The sequence below is a fragment of the Ixodes scapularis genome, unplaced genomic scaffold, assembly GCF_016920785.2.
Source record: "Ixodes scapularis isolate PalLabHiFi unplaced genomic scaffold, ASM1692078v2 PGA_scaffold9__187_contigs__length_104089568, whole genome shotgun sequence".
In the NCBI taxonomy this organism is placed as follows: Eukaryota; Metazoa; Arthropoda; class Arachnida; order Ixodida; family Ixodidae; genus Ixodes; species Ixodes scapularis.
In genome coordinates, this window is record NW_024609884.1 from 99,499,222 (window position 1) to 99,521,276 (window position 22,055).

At 44.5% G+C, this 22,055-nt stretch overlaps 1 protein-coding gene across 2 annotated transcripts in view; it reads left to right on the plus strand.

The window, feature by feature from the left end:
* Nucleotides 1-22,055, plus strand: part of LOC8025400 (neuropeptide Y receptor type 2) — a 1,264,215-nt gene that overhangs the window by 482,340 nt on the left and 759,820 nt on the right. For both annotated transcript variants that reach the window (XM_042287344.1, XM_042287345.1), the window contains one exon: nucleotides 13,480-13,759. The gene's annotated coding sequence lies outside the window, so the exon portion shown is untranslated. The remainder of the gene's footprint in view (nucleotides 1-13,479; nucleotides 13,760-22,055) is intronic.

The window sequence follows — 22,055 nt, forward strand, 5'->3', positions numbered from 1 at the left end:
ATAAAACACAAGGAAAAGCAGAGCAACACTGATGCTTCTTCACGGCAGCCGGCGGGGGTGCTCAATGTCAAAATGGACGCGCTTCAGAAATAAAACACAAGGAAAAGCAGAGCAACGCTGATGCTTCTTCACGGCAGCCGGCGGGGGTGCTCAATGTCAAAATGGACGCGCTTCAGAAATAAAACACAAGGAAAAGCAGAGCAACGCTGATGCTTCTTCACGGCAGCCGGTGGGGTGCTCAATGTCAAAATGGACGCGCTTCAGAAATAAAACACAAGGAAAAGCAGAGCAACGCTGATGCTTCTTCACGGCAGCCGGCGGGGGTGCTCAATGTCAAAATGGACGCGCTTCAGAAATAAAACACAAGGAAAAGCAGAGCAACACTGATGCTTCTTCACGGCAGCCGGCGGGGGTGCTCAATGTCAAAATGGACGCGCTTCAGAAATAAAACACAAGGAAAATCAGAGCAACACTGATGCTTCTTCTCGGCAGCCGGCGGGGGTGCTCAATGTCAAAATGGACGCGCTTCAGAAATAAAACACAAGGAAAAGCAGAGCAACGCTGATGCTTCTTCACGGCAGCCGGCGGGGGTGCTCAATGTCAAAATGGACGCGCTTCAGAAATAAAACACAAGGAAAAGCAGAGCAACACTGATGCTTCTTCACGGCAGCCGGCGGGGGTGCTGAAGGTCAAAGCGGATGCGCTTCAGAAATAAAACACAAGGAAAAGCAGAGCAACGCTGATGCTTCTTCACGGCAGCCGGCGGGGGTGCTGAAGGTCAAAGCGGATGCGCTTCAAAAATAAAACACAAAGATAGGCAGAGCAACGCTGATGCTTCTTCACGGCAGCCGGCGGGGGTGCTGAATGTCAAAGTGGACGCGCTTCAGAAATAAAACACAAGGAAAATCAGAGCAACGCTGATGCTTCTGCACGGCAGCCGGCGGGGGTGCTGAAGGTCAAAGCGGATGCGCTTCAAAAATAAAACACAAAGATAGGCAGAGCAACGCTGATGCTTCTTCACGGCAGCCGGCGGGGGTGCTGAATGTCAAAGTGGACGCGCTTCAGAAATAAAACACAAGGAAAAGCAGAGCAACGCTGATGCTTCTGCACGGAAGCCGGCGGGGGTGCTGAAGGTCAAAGCGGATGCGCTTCAAAAATAAAACACAAAGATAGGCAGAGCAACGCTGATGCTTCTTCACGGCAGCCGGCGGGGGTGCTGAAGGTCAAAGCGGATGCGCTTCAAAAATAAAACACAAAGATAGGCAGAGCAACGCTGATGCTTCTTCACGGCAGCCGGCGGGGGTGCTGAATGTCAAAGTGGACGCGCTTCAAAAATAAAACACAAGGAAAATCAGAGCAACGCTGATGCTTCTGCACGGCAGCTGGCGGGGGTGCTGAAGTTCAAAGCGGATGCGCTTCAAAAATGAAACACAAAGATAGGCAGAGCAACGCTGATGCTTCTTCACGGCAGCCGGCGGGGGTGCTGAAGGTCAAAGTGGATGCGCTTCAGAAATAAAACACAAGGAAAAGCAGAGCAACGCTGATGCTTCTTCACGGAAGCCGGCGGGGGTGCTGAAGGTCAAAGCGGATGCGCTTCAAAAATAAAACACAAAGATAGGCAGAGCAACGCTGATGCTTCTTCACGGCAGCCGGCGGGGGTGCTCAATGTCAAAATGGACGCGCTTCAGAAATAAAACACAAGGAAAAGCAGAGCAACGCTGATGCTTCTTCACGGCAGCCGGCGGGGGTGCTCAATGTCAAAATGGACGCGCTTCAGAAATAAAACACAAGGAAAAGCAGAGCAACACTGATGCTTCTTCACGGCAGCCGGCGGGGGTGCTCAATGTCAAAATGGACGCGCTTCAGAAATAAAACACAAGGAAAAGCAGAGCAACGCTGATGCTTCTTCACGGCAGCCGGCGGGGGTGCTGGAGGTCAAAGCGGACGCGCTTCAGAAATAAAACACAAGGAAAAGCAGAGCAACGCTGATGCTTCTTCACGGCAGCCGGCGGGGGTGCTGAAGGTCAAAGCGGATGCGCTTCAAAAATAAAACACAAAGAGAGGCAGAGCAACGCTGATGCTTCTTCACGGCAGCCGGCGGGGGTGCTGAATGTCAAAGTGGACGCGCTTCAGAAATAAAACACAAGGAAAATCAGAGCAACGCTGATGCTTCTTCACGGCAGCCGGCGGGGGTGCTGAAGTTCAAAGCGGACGCGCTTCAGAAATAAAACACAAAGAAAAGCAGAGCAACGCTGATGCTTCTTCACGGCAGCCGGCGGGGGTGCTGAAGGTCAAAGCGGACGCGCTTCAGAAATAAAACACGAAGAAAAGCAGAGCAACGCTGATGCTTCTTCACGGCAGCCGGCGGGGGTGCTGAAGGTCAAAGCGGATGCGCTTCAAAAATAAAATACAAAGATAGGCAGAGCATCGCTGATGCTTCTTCACGGCAGCCGGCGGGGGTGCTGAATGTCAAAGTGGACGCGCTTCAGAAATAAACCACAAGGAAAAGGAGAGCAACGCTGATGCTTCTTCACGGCAGCCGGCGGGGGTGCTGAAGGTCAAAGCGGATGCGCTTCAGAAATAAAACACAAGGAAAAGCAGAGCAACGCTGATGCTTCTTCACGGCAGCCGGCGGGGGTGCTGAAGGTCAAAGCGGATGCGCTTCAAAAATAAAACACAAAGATAGGCAGAGCAACGCTGATGCGTCTTCACGGCAGCCGGCGGGGGTGCTGAATGTCAAAATGGACGCGCTTCAGAAATAAAACACGAAGAAAATCAGAGCAACGCTGATGCTTCTTCACGGCAGCCGGCGGGGGTGCTGAAGGTCAAAGCGGACGCGCTTCAGAAATAAAACACAAGGAAAAGCAGAGCAACGCTGGTGCTTCTTCACGGCAGCCGGCGGGGGTGCTGAGTGTCAAAGTGGACGCGCTTCAGAAATAAAACACAAGGAAAATCAGAGCAACGCTGATGCTTCTTCACGGCAGCCGGCGGGGGTGCTGAAGTTCAAAGCGGACGCGCTTCAGAAATAAATAACAAAGAAAAGCAGAGCAACGCTGGTGCTTCTTCACGGCAGCCGGCGAAAGTGTTGAAGGTCAAAGCGGACACGCTTCAGAAATGAAACACAAAGAAAAGCAGAGCAACGCTGATGCTTCTTCACGGCAGCCGGCGGGTGTGCTGTGTGTCAAAGTGGACGCGCTTCAGAAATAAAACACAAGGAAAATCAGAGCAACGCTGATGCTTCTTCACGGCAGCCGGCGGGGGTGCTGAAGGTCAATGCGGACGCGCTTCAGAAATAAATAATAAAGAAAAGCAGAGCAACGCTGATGCTTCTTCACGGCAGCCGGCGGGGGTGCTGAAGTTCAAAGCGGACGCGCTTCAGAAATAAAACACAAAGAAAATCAGAGCAACGCTGATGCTTCTTCACGGCAGCCGGCGGGGGTGCTGAAGTTCAAAGCGAACGCGCTTCAGAAATAAAACACAAAGAAAAGCAGAGCAACGCTGATGCTTCTTCACGGCAGCCGGCGGGGGTGCTGAGTGTCAAAGTGGACGCGCTTCAGAAATAAAACACAAGGAAAATCAGAGCAACGCTGATGCTTCTTCACGTCAGCCGGCGGGGGTGCTGAAGTTCAAAGCGGACGCGCTTCAGAAATAAATAACAAAGAAAAGCAGAGCAACGCTGATGCTTCTTCACGGCAGCCGGCGGGGGTGCTGAAGTTCAAAGCGGACGCGCTTCAGAAATAAAACACAAAGAAAAGCAGAGCAACGCTGATGCTTCTTCACGGCAGCCGGCGGGGGTGCTGAAGGTCAAAGCGGACGAGCTTCAGAAATAAAACACAAGGAAAAGCAGAGCAACGCTGGAGCTTCTTCACGGCAGCCGGCGAAAGTGTTGAAGGTCAAAGCGGACACGCTTCAGAAATAAAACACAAAGAAAAGCAGAGCAACGCTGATGCTTCTACACGGCAGCCGACGGGGGTGCTGAAGGTTAAAGTGGACGCGCTTCAGAAATAAAACACAAGGAAAATCAGAGCAACGCTAATGCTTCTTCACGGCAGCCGGCGGGGGTGCTCAAGTTCAAAGCGGACGCGCTTCAGAAATAAAACACAAAGAAAACTAGAACAACGCTGATGCTTCTTCACGGCAGCCGGCACGGGTGCTGAAGATCAAAGCGGACGCGCTTCAGAAATAAAACACACACGCTGATGCTTCGCGCCTGTGCCGTGGGGGAGCCTGATGTCACCGCCTTGTGAAAAATGAAGACGTGGCGCGTCTCGTATGAATGCGCTACGTGTAGATTGCTTTCGGATTCCTACACGTAAGCAATCTTAAGTGTCTCTGTCTATTTTTTTGTGTCCTCAAGCCAAAGATTTTAACGTCAAAATATTCTTAAAAGGAAACGATACATCGCCAAACAGATATTGTACCGTCGGAGCATCCCCTAGACGCCCTGGTGCTGACGTCAGTGCGCCGCATCGCAGAAGCATGACGTTTGCGTAAGACAATGAGCCCTCCGCTGAAATCCGTCGGATTTCTTCCTCGTCTGCATACCTCCTAAGAAACGATCATTTTCCCCCTGTAATAAACTTACTGCAATAATGAAGGCACGGGAGCTCTCTCACCCCAATAGCCTTTATGTCACACTGCCAAAGGAGTTCGACGCCTCTTCGCCACTGCAAGGATTTGACGACTGGATATTGATACTGCCGGACCTCCTCACAGGGCAAACTTGTTAAAAGTGATCAATGATGTTTCCTCAGGCTGCAACGTGAGAGTATGCATGACGGCATTTCTGAGTGCGCGTATCCGTGATTTCACACGAATCGTGTGGCAGTTCCGATTAAAACGTACTGCACTCAGATCAAAGCAGAACACTGGTTCTGCGTTATTGCCACTGTCCAAGCCCCGCTAAAACCTATCGGTAGCCAGTAATCAAAGTTATGATGCGGGTTTGGAAACGTCAACACTCAAAGATATGGAACTAAGGGAATATAGGAAACCGACAATCTGCGCGCAAGGAGGACCTTGTTTACGCTCAGCGCCAAGCTCTTCATTTCATTCAGCACAACTACGGAAGTCTCTTCAAAATAACACGTGGTCGTGAAGGACGTAAAGTAGCCACGAATAATTGGAAGCGCGCCCATAGACGCATTAATAAGTTGCAAACCCCAGCCCGCATCATTCAACAGAATTTGATTAACTTCGTAGTTCTGTTGTATCGGCCGGCGTGCGGGCCCTCTGCACTGATATGTTAAATAAGCATGTGTCAGGTCCATTTCAATTGAAACACTTTATGTACCGATATGTATACGTGGATATAATATGGAGGTATAGTGAGTGGCTATGATGCGAACAGCTTGTCCCAGAATGATTCGCGGATGCCATCGTGCATGCGGGCGCGAATCGTTCGGCACTTTGATAAAATAAAGGTTTAGTACCCTTACGAAAAAAAAATACTGCTTGGAGTCTATATAAATCCTGTCCACATTGGAACGACTCTTCCAATATATCCTTTCCATTCACGTCGTATCTACAGTTTTCAAAATATTTTGTATAGACTTTCAACTCGTGTATACAGATAGAGTCCAGACGACAATATTGCTCTATAATTTCTATCGTCACGTCTGTCACCATAATTCTATAGCATTTCTATTGACAAGACTCGATAGGATAAGTTGCAGGGCGGAGAAGCGACTTCACCACCAGTTGGAGCCGACTTGCGGAGGCTACTTTTAGCCACTGTGCCAGATAATTATCGCCCCATCCAATGCTTTATAGTTGGGCGTGGAGTTCACAAACCCTTAGAAACCACAATTCGTCAAATAATTGCTGGCAAAAAAAAAAAAAGCAACTTGTTATTTGTTTACCTTCTGGGGTGATCCATGCTCAAATTATTGCTTTTCTACTGTAGCGTAAATATTGCGGTGGATCGGGCAACACTAACTGAATTTCTAGTTCCATGAGCGCTTCGTGGTCTTTTATTATCTGCGTATGTGCAAACGGCAAGTGGCAAGTGCATGTTGCCGTGGATAAATTCTGACAAACCCAAAATATTGTTCAAAACAGATTATTTTTTCGCTATAAATTTAGCTAATACTGTTAAGAAGGGGATAGAAACGTCGTCAGAATCTATCTGTTTCTATATCATTTCTCCACAATTTCTATCCAGTCTCTATATGCTAAGAGTCTTTAGAAAGTATATTGAAAAAAAATGAACAAGAAGTTATACAGAGTGGATAGAAAAGTGAAAATCTTTCCTTAGAATATTTATAGCCTCTATTCCCTATTTTCTATTAGAGGCGAAGCTCCCTAGGGCGAAGCTCCTTAGCCTTGTCCATCCGTCCGGCGTCCGTGCTCACATCGATTACACTGCCTCCGGAATCGGCCCATTTAAAAAAAAAAAAAAAAAAGACAAAACACGTACGCCCGCACGGATGTTCGAACTCAGGACCGCTTTCTTGCGAGGCAGGCGTCTTAACCACTACGCTACACTCCACCGCCACATGTAGCCGCTCAACGTCTATACAGGAGAGGGCGCTGCGGTCAAGTGTGTATATAATCGCGTTAAACTTTGCATGCATTGGCTCAACGTTTATAGACGAGGGGGTGCTGCGGTCAAATGCTCTGCGTATATAACCACGAGCCATACCCCAAATTCTCTTTCTAATATGGACCGTTGACTTAAGCGGTGGAGATGCGTTCCCACGGCTTCTAGCGGATACAAGCTGATCCGCTGGAAGAACCACTGGCTCTGCATTTCACCGGCCATAAAACAGTGCAAATGAAGTAGAAACGCCACCCGGAACTCAGCACTACCTATGAGCAATAAAAAAAATTAGCACCATCAGCACTACCTATGAACAATAAAATCAGTATCATCAACACCACCAGAGCTTCGCCCCAATCAACAGCATTCACCCCGTGGAGATGCGGCCTCTTTTTGAAATTTTGTACAAACGGCATAAATATATTTGTGAGGGCTTGTCGTTTTGAGGCTAATGATTATTCCTCGATGCAGCTTGGAATTGGTTGTGCGGAATTGTTATGACTTGTGGAACCTGACTATCGGGCACAAAGAAGACTCAAAAACTTTCAACATGGCAAAATAAGGAGAGCTTGGGCGAGCGATGCAAGCAACATCTTAACGTGGCGGCGCAACGAATTTGTGCTTTACGTAAATACCACTTAGTATGAATTCCTTACGTTCATAACCTATATGAAACACACGTTAGTTTTTCTACACGTTTAATGGTAGTAGCGATATAAATTAATGAAAAACGACCAGCGTTTTTCCCCTCAATTGGTAGCCAAAACAAGCCGCCACGTGATCTGGAGCCGATTATTTGCCGCCAATGTTTATCATAGCTACGCGCTGGGGTTGGTAAGGTAAAGGACACACGTTGAGTTCCTGATGTGGTTATGGTTTGGCTATTCTCGTCATCGAAGCGATTGGACACGAGCCAGTATCCGAATGCGCTTGTGAAGCTATTGATTATCGTGATCCCAAATCAAGCGCTCAAACAGTGCTCGGGTCAAATCTATGAGCCGCATTCCAATATCATCACGGGGATGCGCAATTTTTTTTAAATATTAGTCGTTGTTGGTTTGCCTCATACCCATTGAAAATACGTGAAATGGCAGTAGCATAGTGATTTCTACAGTAAAAATTGAACACTTTAGGAAAAACAGATCGGTAGCGATTTACAATCCCCACTGCACGACCAAGCTTTGAAATAACGTAGTTTACATGACTATCCCAGCTCATTGTCTTACTAAACAAACACTTCGAGAGTTTTCAAAACAACTAACTATTTGGATGTCACACGACTCAAAGCTGTGAAATTTGGACAGAAACAATTTTTTTTTTTGTAAAAACAATATTGCCAATGTTTGTTTAATATCGTTTTTCGATGAATTGCCGCCCCCCCCCCCCTCCCCATTCCCAGTTCTTTATTTTTGATAAAGTAAAGTTTGCCTTGTCAATTATCGTCACAGGTTTTTACAGAAAAGAATAGGCTTCTGTTATCTGAATAAATGACAAATTTCGCCTTATTATTAATGAAATAACAGACAGTGCGCAGGCGAGCTGGTGAAGTTTACCAAGACGATCGCATGGGATAACATTGTTCAGCTACTTCACCCGGCTTTCGCGATACGGTATCTGGTGCTAAAGTTGAGGCTTGGGCGAGTTGGTACCATACTTCGGGACAAAAACAGCGCGAAAAGACGAGGACCAGACAAAGAAGTGACACGGACGTAGCGCTGACTTACAACTGAGTTTATTGAACGCAAAATCGCAATATATATTTGCGGTGTCACGAACAAAAGAGAACAAAAAATTCAGCCCATGTGATGCATCACCATAAAAATAAAACTATGATAAAAAAAAAAATCTGCCTCGAATGTGCCGCACATACGCAAAAGCTGCGCGTATGCAGATGTCATCATCGAAGTCGTCTTTGAGGTCGTCCTAGACGTCGTCTTTGACGCCGTCCTTTTAGACGTCGTCCTCGACGTCGTTTTTGAGGTCGTCCTCGACGTCGTCCATGAGATTCCCCTAGAGGTCGTCCTAGAGATCATTTGAGACGTCGTCTTTGACATCATCCTAGACGTCATCCTATGGTAGTCTTTCAAATCGCCCTAGAGGTCGTCCTAGAGGTCGTCCATGAGATTCCCCTAGAGGTCGTCCTAGAGATCTTTTGAGACGTCGTCTTTGACATCATCCTAGACGTCATCCTATGGTAGTCTTTCAAATCGCCCTAGAGGTCGTCCTAGAGGTCGTCCATGAGATTCCCCTAGACGTCGTCCTAGAGATCATTTGAGACGTCGTCTTTGACATCATCCTAGACGTCATCCTATGGTAGTCTTTCAAACCGCCCTAGAGGTCGTCCTAGAGGTCGTCCATGAGATTCCCCTAGAGGTCGTCCTAGAGATCATTTGAGACGTCGTCTTTGACATCATCCTAGACGTCATCCTATGGTAGTCTTTCAAATCGCCCTAGAGGTCGTCCTAGAGGTCGTCCATGAGATTCCCCTAGAGGTCGTCCTAGAGATCGTTTGAGACGTCGTCTTTGACATCATCCTAGACGTCATCCTATGGTAGTCTTTCAAATCGCCCTAGAGGTCGTCCTAGAGGTCGTCCATGAGATTCCCCTAGAGGTCGTCCTAGAGATCATTTGAGACGTCGTCTTTGACATCATCCTAGACGTCATCCTATGGTAGTCTTTCAAATCGCCCTAGAGGTCGTCCTAGAGGTCGTCCATGAGATTCCCCTAGAGGTCGTCCTAGAGATCATTTGAGACGTCGTCTTTGACATCATCCTAGACGTCATCCTATGGTAGTCTTTCAAATCGCCCTAGAGGTCGTCCTAGAGGTCGTCCATGAGATTCCCCTAGAGGTCGTCCTAGAGATCATTTGAGACGTCGTCTTTGACATCATCCTAGACGTCATCCTATGGTAGTCTTTCAAATCGCCCTAGAGGTCGTCCTAGAGGTCGTCCTAGAGGTCGTCCATGAGATTCCCCTAGAGGTCGTCCTAGAGATCATTTGAGACGTCGTCTTTGACATCATCCTAGACGTCATCCTATGGTAGTCTTTCAAATCGCCCTAGAGGTCGTCCTAGAGGTTGTCCTCTACGACGCGACGTCGTCCTCAATACCGTCCTAGCAAGCAGATAAACCTGCGCCGCGCATAACCGGAGTGGCAGTGCATTTATTCACATTTCCGCCCAAGCTACGACTCAATTATCGGTTTTGGTTGAGTTAGTTGTTACATGGTCGATAATGGTAGCGAAACAGCACGAACATTAAACGATTGCACAAATACAGGAGAAGACACACACGAAGCTCCGGGATGGTGGAGCTTGAACCGTAAACGATTACGCAGGTACAGAAGATTAAACGATTACACAACGACGAAGCAACCTCAATATCAGTGTGCCGCTCTGCAGTAGCGCTGAAGTCAATGATTGTGTTGTGAACCATTGATAAAATGAAGTATTTACTTAAATTTTTCGTCCTCGTATTCACAGTGAACTTCGTTGTGAGTATCATAACGAATGCTATATCAATTTATCAACAACACACAATACTGCTTTCTCCAGGCAATGTTTAACCCGACACTGGGCCACAAGAAGAAACAAAATAAGAGAGAAACAGAAAGTAACAGGGACAAACAACGTCTCTGTATCAGCTGACAGTTTTATTCAAAAAACGCTCCTTATATATAGACCCTACGTATGCCACAAAACCAACAAAAACATTATTTTTCAAGGTCGCGTACACGACAATTTCCCCCCACAACACAAAACACAACCACCTTTAAGTTTAGAACTAAAACCAAATATGATTGTGGTATTTTGTGTTGTGGTTGAGGACCGTGCACGCGACCCTAAAAAAGAGCGTTTTCCGAGTTTTTTTTGGTGGTCGTAGTTCTGTATATAAGTAGGGTGGTTTAATAAAATTATCAGATGAGCTAGAGACGTTGCTTGTCCCCGTTATTTTCACTTCCACAGTAAATTAGTTTTCTCCTGCTGCCTCAATGTCGGATTAAAAAAACATCATGGTAGCCTTGGTTGATACTATCATTAATGTCCGCATTAAAAATGAATGGTCTCAATATGTTTTCTCGTTTAACACCTGACGCAATATACCTTACAGTGAAATAATGTCCATTCATGTTAACCTATTTCTAGCGGTATTGTTGGTATCACTGCAATAGCAGTAGGACATGTCCGCGAATGCCATAAATTTCTAGATATTGTAATAATCGATCGGGAATAACACAGTCAATTTCTTCTGTAAAATCTAGGAAAGCCCATGGAACTAATTTTTATTTTCATGCTTTTCTATAATAAACTTCTTTTTATCGAGTCTCTGTTGAACGGTTTTTTATAAAACCAAATTTCGATGACGTTATGAGGTAACATTTGTTCGAAGTCTATTAAACGGTCCTAGAGTAACTTTTGCAAAGCTTAGGAAAATACGCGCAATATAAAATAGGTCCATATTTACCTAACTGATTTTTTTTCTAATTCCTGTACATTACAGAAACATTCGCTGCTTGCAGTTTTTTGGTACACACACAAGATCCAACAGAATGATGAAAAATATAGGTTAACACGAGAGTGAAAAGGTCAGAAACGTACTTAATTGGGAAAATTTGCATTCCATCAGGATCACAGATACCGCTATTTTTAGGTGAACAATCACATTAGTTATTTCTGAAATACCACTTGGTTAGAAAAAATACATTTGCAGGTTCTTTGAGACATATATTTGCAAAAAGCCATTAGTATCGGCACTACCAGATATATTTACGAAATATTCATGAAACACATTTGCCCGAATCTCGGCCGGTTAAACTTACACCCGCATACTGCACAGTGTAGATGGTATTCGGTACAGGAACCCCCTGAACCATCGAACCGAGATGTTTACATTCTCCGTCAGTTCGACAACTTGCAGGCAAAAAGAGAGGAGTATCATTTTTGTTTTTTTGCATTCTTTTTTTTTATTAGGCTTGTCCGGTGAGACTCTTAAATTCCTTAACATATCCGAATCGCGCCTCTTGATGAAACGTTTATATAGTGCATCTTTCTCACAAAATTGTTTTGACTCAAACTGAAGGTTACACACGGTTTACGAATTTTTTCTTCTGGATTTCTATGAAAATTGTAATGTTTATGCAGCCTGTGAAAGTGCCTTAGAAAAAGTTATAGGCATCATGAACAGTTTTCTGCGCAAGTACCGTATCCCAAACAATAGCTGCAATATACCGTCTAAAAGCATCGAGGATATTTTTGTCTATATTTTGGAAAACCGCAGATTGGTATTTCTTTAACTTTCGAGATATATTAAGGTTTACACTCAACAAAATGAGAAGAAGGCCACTCAGGTCACAATTGTTAACTCCACTGATCACTCGATCTGTATAAAATTAGTTATAAGTAAATCTAAAACAGATTTAGACTGTAAGGTAATCCTTATGGGAATGACTATCGTGTTCACACATCCTCACATGCTAACTAATTTCTTTATTTCCATTTTTGAAGCACTGTCAGAAAACATATCAATGTTGGAACCAACCCCGATAATTGACGTTATATGGACTTTCATTTGGAAAAAAAAAAAAAACTAAAAATATAAACAAGGATGGCATGCTACCGTCCGGTGGGAAACACAAGACAGCAAGAATATTTTGATTGCTACGTAAGCAAGACATTTCTACGTCTTTTATCATAAAAGAATATTCGCTTAGTAGCTCACACTCAATATTGTTTCTAATAAAAATGGCAAATCCTCCGTCGCGCTTTTGAGGTGCGATTTAAAACGTGGGCATCATGGGAGGGTAAGTGAAAAACATTTCTGAGTCATCGTCAAACCCATTGTAGGTAAAAAAATATGATATCACAGAAAACGCCGTACCGATCAAAAATAAATTATATATCTGTTTTGTAGCGAAGCTGAATATGACTCGTTGGTATGATTTTCTTGTGTCAACGTCCTCATGGGAAAAAAAATCCTTTAGCGATTGAAGCGAAAAGTGTATATATCAAGTGTACAACAGCAGCACAACATTCGTTTCGATAAAAAAAACAAAAAAAAAAAACAAAAAAAAGCGCAGAACACGCATCCGAACCAGATAATTGTTGATAAGGCGCTCCTGCTAACAATGCGAAGCACGTATAGCGCTCACCGCGTTCGTTTCACGGTAAAGATTACTGTTGCGCAAGCTGCCGCGGCGGTTTGCGCAACTGCAAATATGTATTTGTCTGACATATACATAACACAAGGAAAATAAAAGCTTTTTTTTTCGACCGCTAGTTTTTAATAAATTAATTATTACATGAAACATATCAAAGGTCAAAGTGCCCCTCCACTTTCACGCCTCATTTCGTGTGACATTACGAGGACCCCCTGGCTTCCCGTTGGGTTCTTTCTTCAGAGCCCCCAGCCACTCCCTCCTAGATATTAACTCTTCAAGGATTAGCATCGTCGAAATTCACGGCGAGTGATATCAAGACAAAGGAAGGTCCGCCATTGGGCTGACATCAAGTGTAGCTGCGAATGGGAACCGATTTTTTTTTTCCTAAATATTCCAGTGACGCGAAACCATACGTGCCCGTGACCGCCACACGCAACTGCAAATCCGTTTTTTTTTTTTTTTTTTTTTTTTTTTTGCGATGCCGAAACTGAATAGCAGTTTTTCGGGGAAATGTGGCGGGTTTTTTGTCACTTGTGACTAATTAAACAAATTGAAATAAAAAAATACAACCTGAGCATTCTTTCAACGTTAAGATCGTTGCACTGCCCCTTTAAAGTTACTCTGGTAGAATGTGTCGCAACGCATGCTACAAGCTCTCTAGCCTATCAGTGTGTCAGACGCTGTCATGCAACATTGGGATGCATGTATATGGGGCCCAACCATGTATGCAGAACTGCGCAATGCTTCTAGACAAGAGCTAAGCTGTGCCCTTCTTGTTTTAGGTGACGACACCAGCAAAGAAAATTCAGTTGGACGCCCCGCGCCCGCAGCCTTTCGGCTTCGTGCAGCAGCGCCTGGAGCACGGAACATTCCGTCACTGCTCTGGCATCGGCAGCCACAGCACGTGCAAGTTCGGCGGGCCACTGCGCGAGTGCCGCAGCAGATACTGCGGCACCACGAGCGGAGCTTCGTCGCCTACATAAGCGCCGACCGCACAGCAGCAAAGTGCAGACCAGGGGAATGCATCTAGACAAGAGCTAAGCTGTAATTTTCCTGCTTTAGGTAAGCTTGGTTTAAACAAACTACGTTGCGAGTGAGTGTACGTGTTTGCACTTCGCTAGTCTGTCCCCAGTGTTCGTATACTGCATAAGACCGACACGTTGGGACAAAAGGAATGCCTTGCATTTCTGAAATATTTGCTGCCCGAGGCAATCTGTACGAAGTGCTCAGAATGCGAAAACGCATGTTATATTGGGAAGTGCTGGGGAATAACAAAACATGCAATGAAGGCAATGTCGTCTGGGAGTATTAAAGTATGACTGTGGAATAAATGCCAGGTGCATGCTACCCGTCAGCCTACTCCGTCCGACGATCATCGCCCCAAACGGGGGCATAGGACAGCTTCAAGCGGCTGATCAGGAAAAAGCTCTAGACAAAATATTGCATCAAAATTAGGACATACTCAAAAGACTGACGGCGATCCTAAGCAGGCTGCACTGCATGAAAAAATCTTTGGAAACAGTACAAAAGGTGATGTCGTCTTGATAACGTTGTATCAGCATGTGAAACAGTCAAAGCAATTGATACTTCCATGAACCTCTTGTCAGCAAAGTATGAGGCATTTCTTTTTAGACTGGAAAATCAGAGCGCTACAATTAAAAGAGCTAACAAAGCGGAGAACTGAAAACTAGAGTAACTCAGCAGGATCTGCAAATTCGAAGCTTAAGAACAGCGGTGAAGAAAGCAGAGCAGTACCCCGCGCAAGAACATAAAAAGTCATGGAATCGCACAACATGCAAACGAAACTGTTTTATAAATTGTACAAGATTTAGTAGACAAAAACTAGAATTTTCAGAGGTTGCCTGAGAAAACACTGAATCTACTCACAGACCCCTGGCAAGGGAAGAAAAATGAAAGCCGTTTACAACTCGCAGTAACGCAGAATTAGAGCGCAGCTCTTGAGGAGGAGGAGGGAAGGGCACTGGGGGGGTGGGTCAAGTGACCTCGGGTGGCGGGGGTCACGTGACCTTGGGGGGTCACGTGACAATTCTGATGACGTCATCAGTGACGCCCTCAGTGATGATGACGATGACGATGCGGATGCCGGTGAGGTCACTAATGACGTCATCAGTGATGATGACGATGACGATGACGATGCCAGTGACGTCAACCGTGACGTCACTGATGACGTCATCAGTGGTGATGACGTCACGGGGGTCACGTGACCTCGGGGGGGGCGGGTCACGTGACCTTGGGAGGGGGGTCACGTGACCTGGGTAACCATCGTGACTCTCGTGAGGGTAACCCTAGTAACCCACGTGAGTGTAACTCTCGTGAGCCTCGTGAGGGTAACTCTCGTGACCCTCGTGAGGGTAACTCTCATAACCCTCGTGAGGGTAACTCTCATAACTCTCGTGACCCTCGTGAGGGTAACCCTTTTGAGGGTAACTAACCCTCGTAACCCTCGTGAGGGTTAAGGGTTAGTAACCCTCGTAATCCTCGTGAGGGTAACCCTCGTGAGAGTAACCCTCGTAACTCTCGTAACCCTCACGAGGGTTACAAGGGTTACTCGCGGTTACGCCGACGCCGACGGCGACGCCGCTCAAGCCGGGAACGGGCGCCTAAGGGTTGCGTTCTAAAAGCAGCTCCACTTCTTGTGATGTTTGTAGAAATAAGAACGACAAGGACCTCTAAATGACGAAACGCGTTATTTTTCGGAGCGAAAACAAATTACGTTCACGAGAAGCTTACGAAAGCATTCAAAGCTTTACTGTGGTCTACTAGGGATTGTGCAAAAGCAGAAGTATACGAGTTTGTGTGGGTAAAATATCGTAAGATTTTTGTTAGGCAAATAGAAGCCACCGGTGAAGTTTGCATTGAGTGTGAAAGGGCTTTAGGTAAAATAACGTAGCAATGAATAAGACTTTCAAGTCCGTCTAAGGTTGATAACCTTATACCACACACTTACTAATAGAAAACAATAGCGAGGAAATAAAACTCCATTTTATACGTGCGAATGCTAGAACTGTACGTAAACACTGCGACGAACCCCGGATGTACTGATTTTATGCGAAATTAACGCCGAAGAGGAGGTGTGCGTGGAATTTACATTACTCGAATTTCATTTTTGCTTTGAGTGCCGAGATAGAAGGAGGGGGGGGGGGGGGGGGAGGTTTGATAGTGTAAGTGAATAATGGTTGTTTCACTAAAAATATTACTGTTTCCTTTGATTACGCAGAAGTTCGCGCAATTTATGTTCACAAAGCATCGACCTCATATACTATTTGCGCAGTCTGTCAGCCCCTAATTCAAATGAACACATGTTCTTTGATGAATTATCAGCCTTAATACGCAAAATTGATTACAACAAACACTTTATGCTGGCTGGTGATTTTAATATATATGTTTTAAATGAAACAAAGTATGGAGTTTCAAAATACTTAGACACCAGGGTTGGGCAGTATCGCGATATAAATCTATCGCGATAGTATTTCAGAAATACAAGGTGTCAGAAAAGAAAATGTACAGGGTTTTTATTTCCGCAAAAATAAACTAGGCATCGCCAAACGCTCATTCTCCGCCCAAAGGTAGCGCTAGTGGTCACAACCAGATACCAAAGTTTCAGCCCGATCCGATAACTTAATCAAAAGTTATAAGTGATTTTATGAAAAGTTCAATGGGAAAATGGAGCCCATTTTTGCCCGTTTTCGGTTTCTGGTGCCCATAGAGCCCCATGTATTCGAAAACTTCGTCGGCCGCCATTTTCCCATTGAACTTTTCAGAAAATCACTTATAACTTTTGCGTCGGTGCGGAGGTTCGGTAGGAAGGACCTTCACAACAAGGATGCCACCGTATCGTTTTATCAACCCTAACAGAAGATATGTGTTCCAGGATGCTTCAGCTGGCCCACTATTCTCGAAAATCCCAAATGACACTGCCTGCATGATCTTCAACGAGGTACCGTGCAACAAAAGCACGTATTGTCCTTTCATACAACAGCGCGGTAAAGTTTCATGTTCAAGGCCACACCTACAGACAAAGAATACCAGTTCATTCCACCCTGACGTCATGCGATAAATGTTGACAGGGGCGTCCTTATTGGACAGGGGCATGGTGACATTTTGATGAAATTTAGGATGACATAGAATTTGTATAGAGGTCGAAGTCTTTTCGCATACCTCGTGAGACAGACAGGATGTCAGGAAGGGACCGCGCAATCAGTCTTTGAAGGAACGTTTTTTTTTTTTTTTGTTTTTTTTGAGCCCACTGAAGACTACTCGTCGTCCGAAATCACTACCTTCAAGGCAAAGTGCCAAGCCCACGGGAAAGTAATTTCAAAATCAAAAACTTCCACTTCCAACTTCAAGCTTCATGTTATTTGGCGTCTCAAACAAATTAAAAAAAAAAGGTATTGCAGTATCAGTATTTCTGTATTTGTATTTCTGCCCTCCCTAAAATGTATTCCTGTATTTGTATTTCCAAATACTTGTTGCCTCTATTTAAAATGTACTTCCGATACGTATCGCGATACACTTTTACAGATATATATCAGTATCAGTATTTTAGCTACTATTTTAATGTATCCCAGTATTTGTATTTCCAAACATATTCTTGAGTATTTCTGCCCAACCCTGTTAGACGTCCTCTCCTCTTTGAGCCTCAAAAATAAGATAAGCGACTACACGAGAGAAGAATATTACAGAAGCACAATCGCGAAGTCGCGTATCGATCGCATAGTAAGTAGAATTAACAATGCGACGTTAGTTCCTACTGTAATTAAACAGGAGGTAGACGACCTTACTTCACAGTAGTTTACATATTTGGTAAAAGCCAAATAAATGACCTATCCAAGCAGAATGCATTTAAAGCCATCTTAGATAACAAAAAAGATGGACCATCGAATCAGCACATTGGTAGGCGATCTTCTTAATGCTTATAATTTACTGTAAGGTGAATTTAAAATAAATAGATATGAATGTCTTTAGAGAACGTAAAAGTATAGCAGAAAAACACGAGATAATGTTTAGATTAATGAGGAGGTTTTATGGCTATGCCATCTGAACGATAGATTATGGCATATATGCAAATGAAATCTTGAGGACATTCATATTAAAAATAGCGCAAAAGAGACGGGACAAAAAGACGAAGAAGCACACAGGACAAACGCTAACTGGCAACTTAACTTTATTGAAAGCTTCCAACTTTGCTATCGCCATGCACGTGCTTAGTCTCGTGCACGAGACTAAGCACGTGCATGGCGATAGCAAAGTTGGAAGCTTTCAATAAAGTTTAGTTGCCAGTTAGCGTTTGTCCTGTGTGCTTCTTCGTCTTTTTGTCCCGTCTCTTTTGCGCTATTTTTAATATGAATGTCCACTACCAACTTGCCCAGCAGACCAAGCTTTTACAAATCTTGAGGATTTTGCTCTGAATTCCATGAACTACAAAATAAGCTAACTGCGAACATTAGGCTAGCAAAACAATCATTATATGACAGAATTCGCTTCTACATGAAACCCAAGAAAAACGTGGGATATCGGGAATGAGTTGGTTAGAAGAAAACGAAAAAAAAAATACTGACATACAACCTAGAATGACTTTTCCGAACTAAATGACTGTTGGGAGCTAGCGAAATTCTTCAGCAACAGTTTCATCAGTACTGTTCAAGCCTTAAGGTAGGGCTCAATGCTGCCCAGACGCGATTAACTGGATGACCAAAATGATTTCCCCAATTCCGAATATTGATCAGAAATAAATTAGCGCAACCTTATCAATATAATTCGTTCAATGTCAATTATGGAAGTGCCCGGAATCGATTAAATGCCTCTTCGACATATACGCTATAAATTTCTAAGGCTTAAAGTAGTCATTCTTGCGATAGTTAACAGATGCCTGACGGCAGGGGAAATTCCGAAAGTTCTGAAAATATCGGTAGTAAGACTGTCATATAAAATAGGCAGTAAAAAAAACTTGGAATACATTTTAGCGCTCAAAACACAAGGACACAAAGACGAGAATCAGACACCACAGTGCGCAACTAACAACTGATTTTATTACATGTAACGTCACTTATATATCATTCGTGTTTCTGATATCACCCCATCACCAGCCAACCCGATGCCAGGCCGCGTCATTGAGTTAGGAAATTAGCGGGACGGTCCTCTGTCTGATCATTTTCAAAGCTGCAAGTGTGTGATGTCGGTTTCCGAGTGCATGATTCTGGCGAGGCATAAGGACAAAACGGTGCGGGAGATAGTCGAGGCAGATGAGATTAAGAAGGGTGGGACAGCATGTGTCAGCGTGGCGTCAATTGATTTACTTAACATGGAACGCGCCTCCCACCCAATGACGGGACCTAGTGATGGGGTGGTATGAGAAACACGGATGGTATATAAGTGACGTTTCATGTAATAAAATCAGTTATTAGTTGCGCAATGTGGTGTCTCATTCTCGTCTTTGCATCCTTGTGTTTCGAGCGCTAAAATTTATTCCAAGTTCCAAAGCCAACTCGCCCAACAATCTACTCTACAGTAAAAAGAATTTGGAAATTATAGACCAAGTTTAATATTTCCAGTGAGTTTTCATATTATAGAAAAATGGGTACAAATTTGTATGAATGATTTCTGCAAAACATTACTTTCTAATAAATAACATTCAATATGGCTTCAGGCAGCAAACAAAGAAAAAACACGATTTCGCGATTAGAAGATATTTCAGAATGTGTGAATGGAACGCCTCGAAACAATGGAGTAGCGCTTGCATTATTGGTTGCTGGTTTAGGCCATAGATCATAATCTTTTGTTAACAAATCTTAATAACCATAGCTTCAGAGGTCCGTTTTTATAGTTTTTTTTAGTGACTACTTCAAGAAAAAGTTTCAGGTGGTAAAATGTAGAACCAGCTTAAGCAAAAACCTGCTAATAGAATCTGGTGGACAACAGGGCCCAGAGCACCACAATGCTTTTTAAAAAGTATGTAAACCACTTAAGATTATTACCGTTGCACTTCAGAACGGTTCAGTATGCAGGTGATACCGCTTTATTATTACCACACGGCAGCTGCAGTCAAGCCGTTTCCCTCTCTCAGGACGATATATATGTTACTTAATTGGTTTCCTAGTAACCTCATATAAGTGAGCATCCTTAAATCTAACCTAATGTTCTTCTGAAATTGCCATAACCGTATTAACACTAACACCAAGTATATATCTTCGCCTTCCAAAACATGCCCTGTTAGCAAAAATAACACGCCCAGGCATGTAAACCGTTGTCCCATAGCGGACACGTCGAAAGGTGTTCGTCTCACACGCAGCCATGCGTGTTATTCGTCTACACATGAGGTGCCGTGTAAACTTTAACACGATACACCGTATCTGCTTTCCGCGAAACACGGCTGAGCGTGTTCCTCATAAAACATGGCGGCCAGCAGCCGAGAACAGGTAAGAGACGAGCCCAGCGAGCCGCGCTCCTTTCTGCCGAAGTGAGAGCACACAGGATGGCGCTTCCTCTAGTTCTATGTCGTTTATACACAATAAAGACAGTTTCCAAGCGCAAGGATCGTACCTAGTCGATCAAGGACGAGGTGACGAGGGACGGCGACCCTTACGCTTCGATAACCTGTACTACTTACATACGCGTTCTTCGCGTACCCTTCCGTCGGCTTTTAAGCGCACGAAACTTGCACAAGCGGCGTTGCCGCCTTAGACCAGCCGACGTATCTACATGGAAAGGTACGTGCGTCGGCGACTTTGGTAGCTACGACGGGGCTGCTAGACAGATGAAAATATGCTCAACTTTTTAGAGAATAGATAAATGACTCGAGCAGGCGATATAATGCAATCGGGTGACGACTCGCGATACCTAAGGGTAGCGACGTTGAATAGCTGTAACGCAATCGGTAGACAGACAAACGAATGCGGATCTTAGATGGCCAAATAACTCGATCAAGATATTTAAAATCGGGCGGCAACTTGCGTCACCTAGTGAGAATTCAAGCAGTCTATGAAAAAAAAAACAGAAACTGTTAGTGCGCTGCGAACAATCACGAGTATACAGCAAACCTAAATACATCGCAGACAACACAAGCACCACATATTACACAGCCGCCGATATAGACATATTCACAAACACTAAAAGGACACTGCACCCGATACTTCCTACGTGACATTCTTTTCTCCCCTCGGCGCTTATAAGCTTGACATGTGCGGGTGAGCTCTCGGTCGCTGTCCGTTCCAGATTTATAGAAGACATAGAACACGTCGGCCATAGACAGCCGTATGTGAGAACTGTTTGCATTTAAGAACTATGGAGGCAAAATCTATAATGTTAGTCTCTTGTAAAAACTAACGAGGTATACACAATAAATCGGACCGCTCATATAAATATGAGCAGTCCGACCGGCTCGAATTAGAAAAACAAATTATTGGGATGTTTTTATTATGTATTCAATAATAAATGAAAATGATAGTTGCGCAAAGCATTTTTTTATATATTTTTGTGAAGGACATCCGCCCAACCCTTCACTGCCACTAGTTGCAGCAGACGCCTTCACTTTTGGGCCGTTTCATGTCGTATGTCGAGTTGGCGTCGAACGGAGCGGTAGGGCTTGGGGGTTTGTGTCCGGTGTTATTCGTAATCACTGGCGTGGCGCTGACGCGTTTTTTTTAAATATATATATATATATATATATATATATATATATATATATATATATATATATATATATATATATATATATATATATATATATTTTTTTTTTTTTTTTTTTTTTTTTTTTTTTTTTCTACCGCCAACATTTCGAACTTTGAAGATCCACGGGCCCGTGGCACTGCATTATGCTGAATCGCGAGCTCCTTCACTGTTGACGTCGTTTTCCTGGTACCGCTTGTGGATACTGCAAGCGTTTAAATAGTGGGCATCGTCTCGCCTACATCCCCGGTGACGTACTCGACCTGTTGAAGCTCGCACGAGATTGCTCCCTCATACGGTGCTAACTAAAATTGAGGTCACCGACTTCCACATCAGCGTCGTACCTGACGGGCTAGTGCTGTTCATGAAGTCCATTATCGACCCTCACGTGAACGAAACTAAGCCTTGTGACCTCAATACTCGCGGACAACTTTCCGTGGCTATGCAGTAAAGAAAAGAGCGCGTGCGCTCGCGCGCCCTCAATGCCGATTGAAGCCATGCGCGCGGCTTGAATCGGCACTCAAGGTGCTCGGCGCACGCGCTTTACCTTTGAGTTCATAGCCGCATAAAGTTGTCCGCGAGTGTAAAGGCAGAGGGAATAGTGCAAGAACTTACTAACTTGCTGTGACAATCTGTCAAGTCAACATTTGAATCAGTAATTTATAGCCCCCTC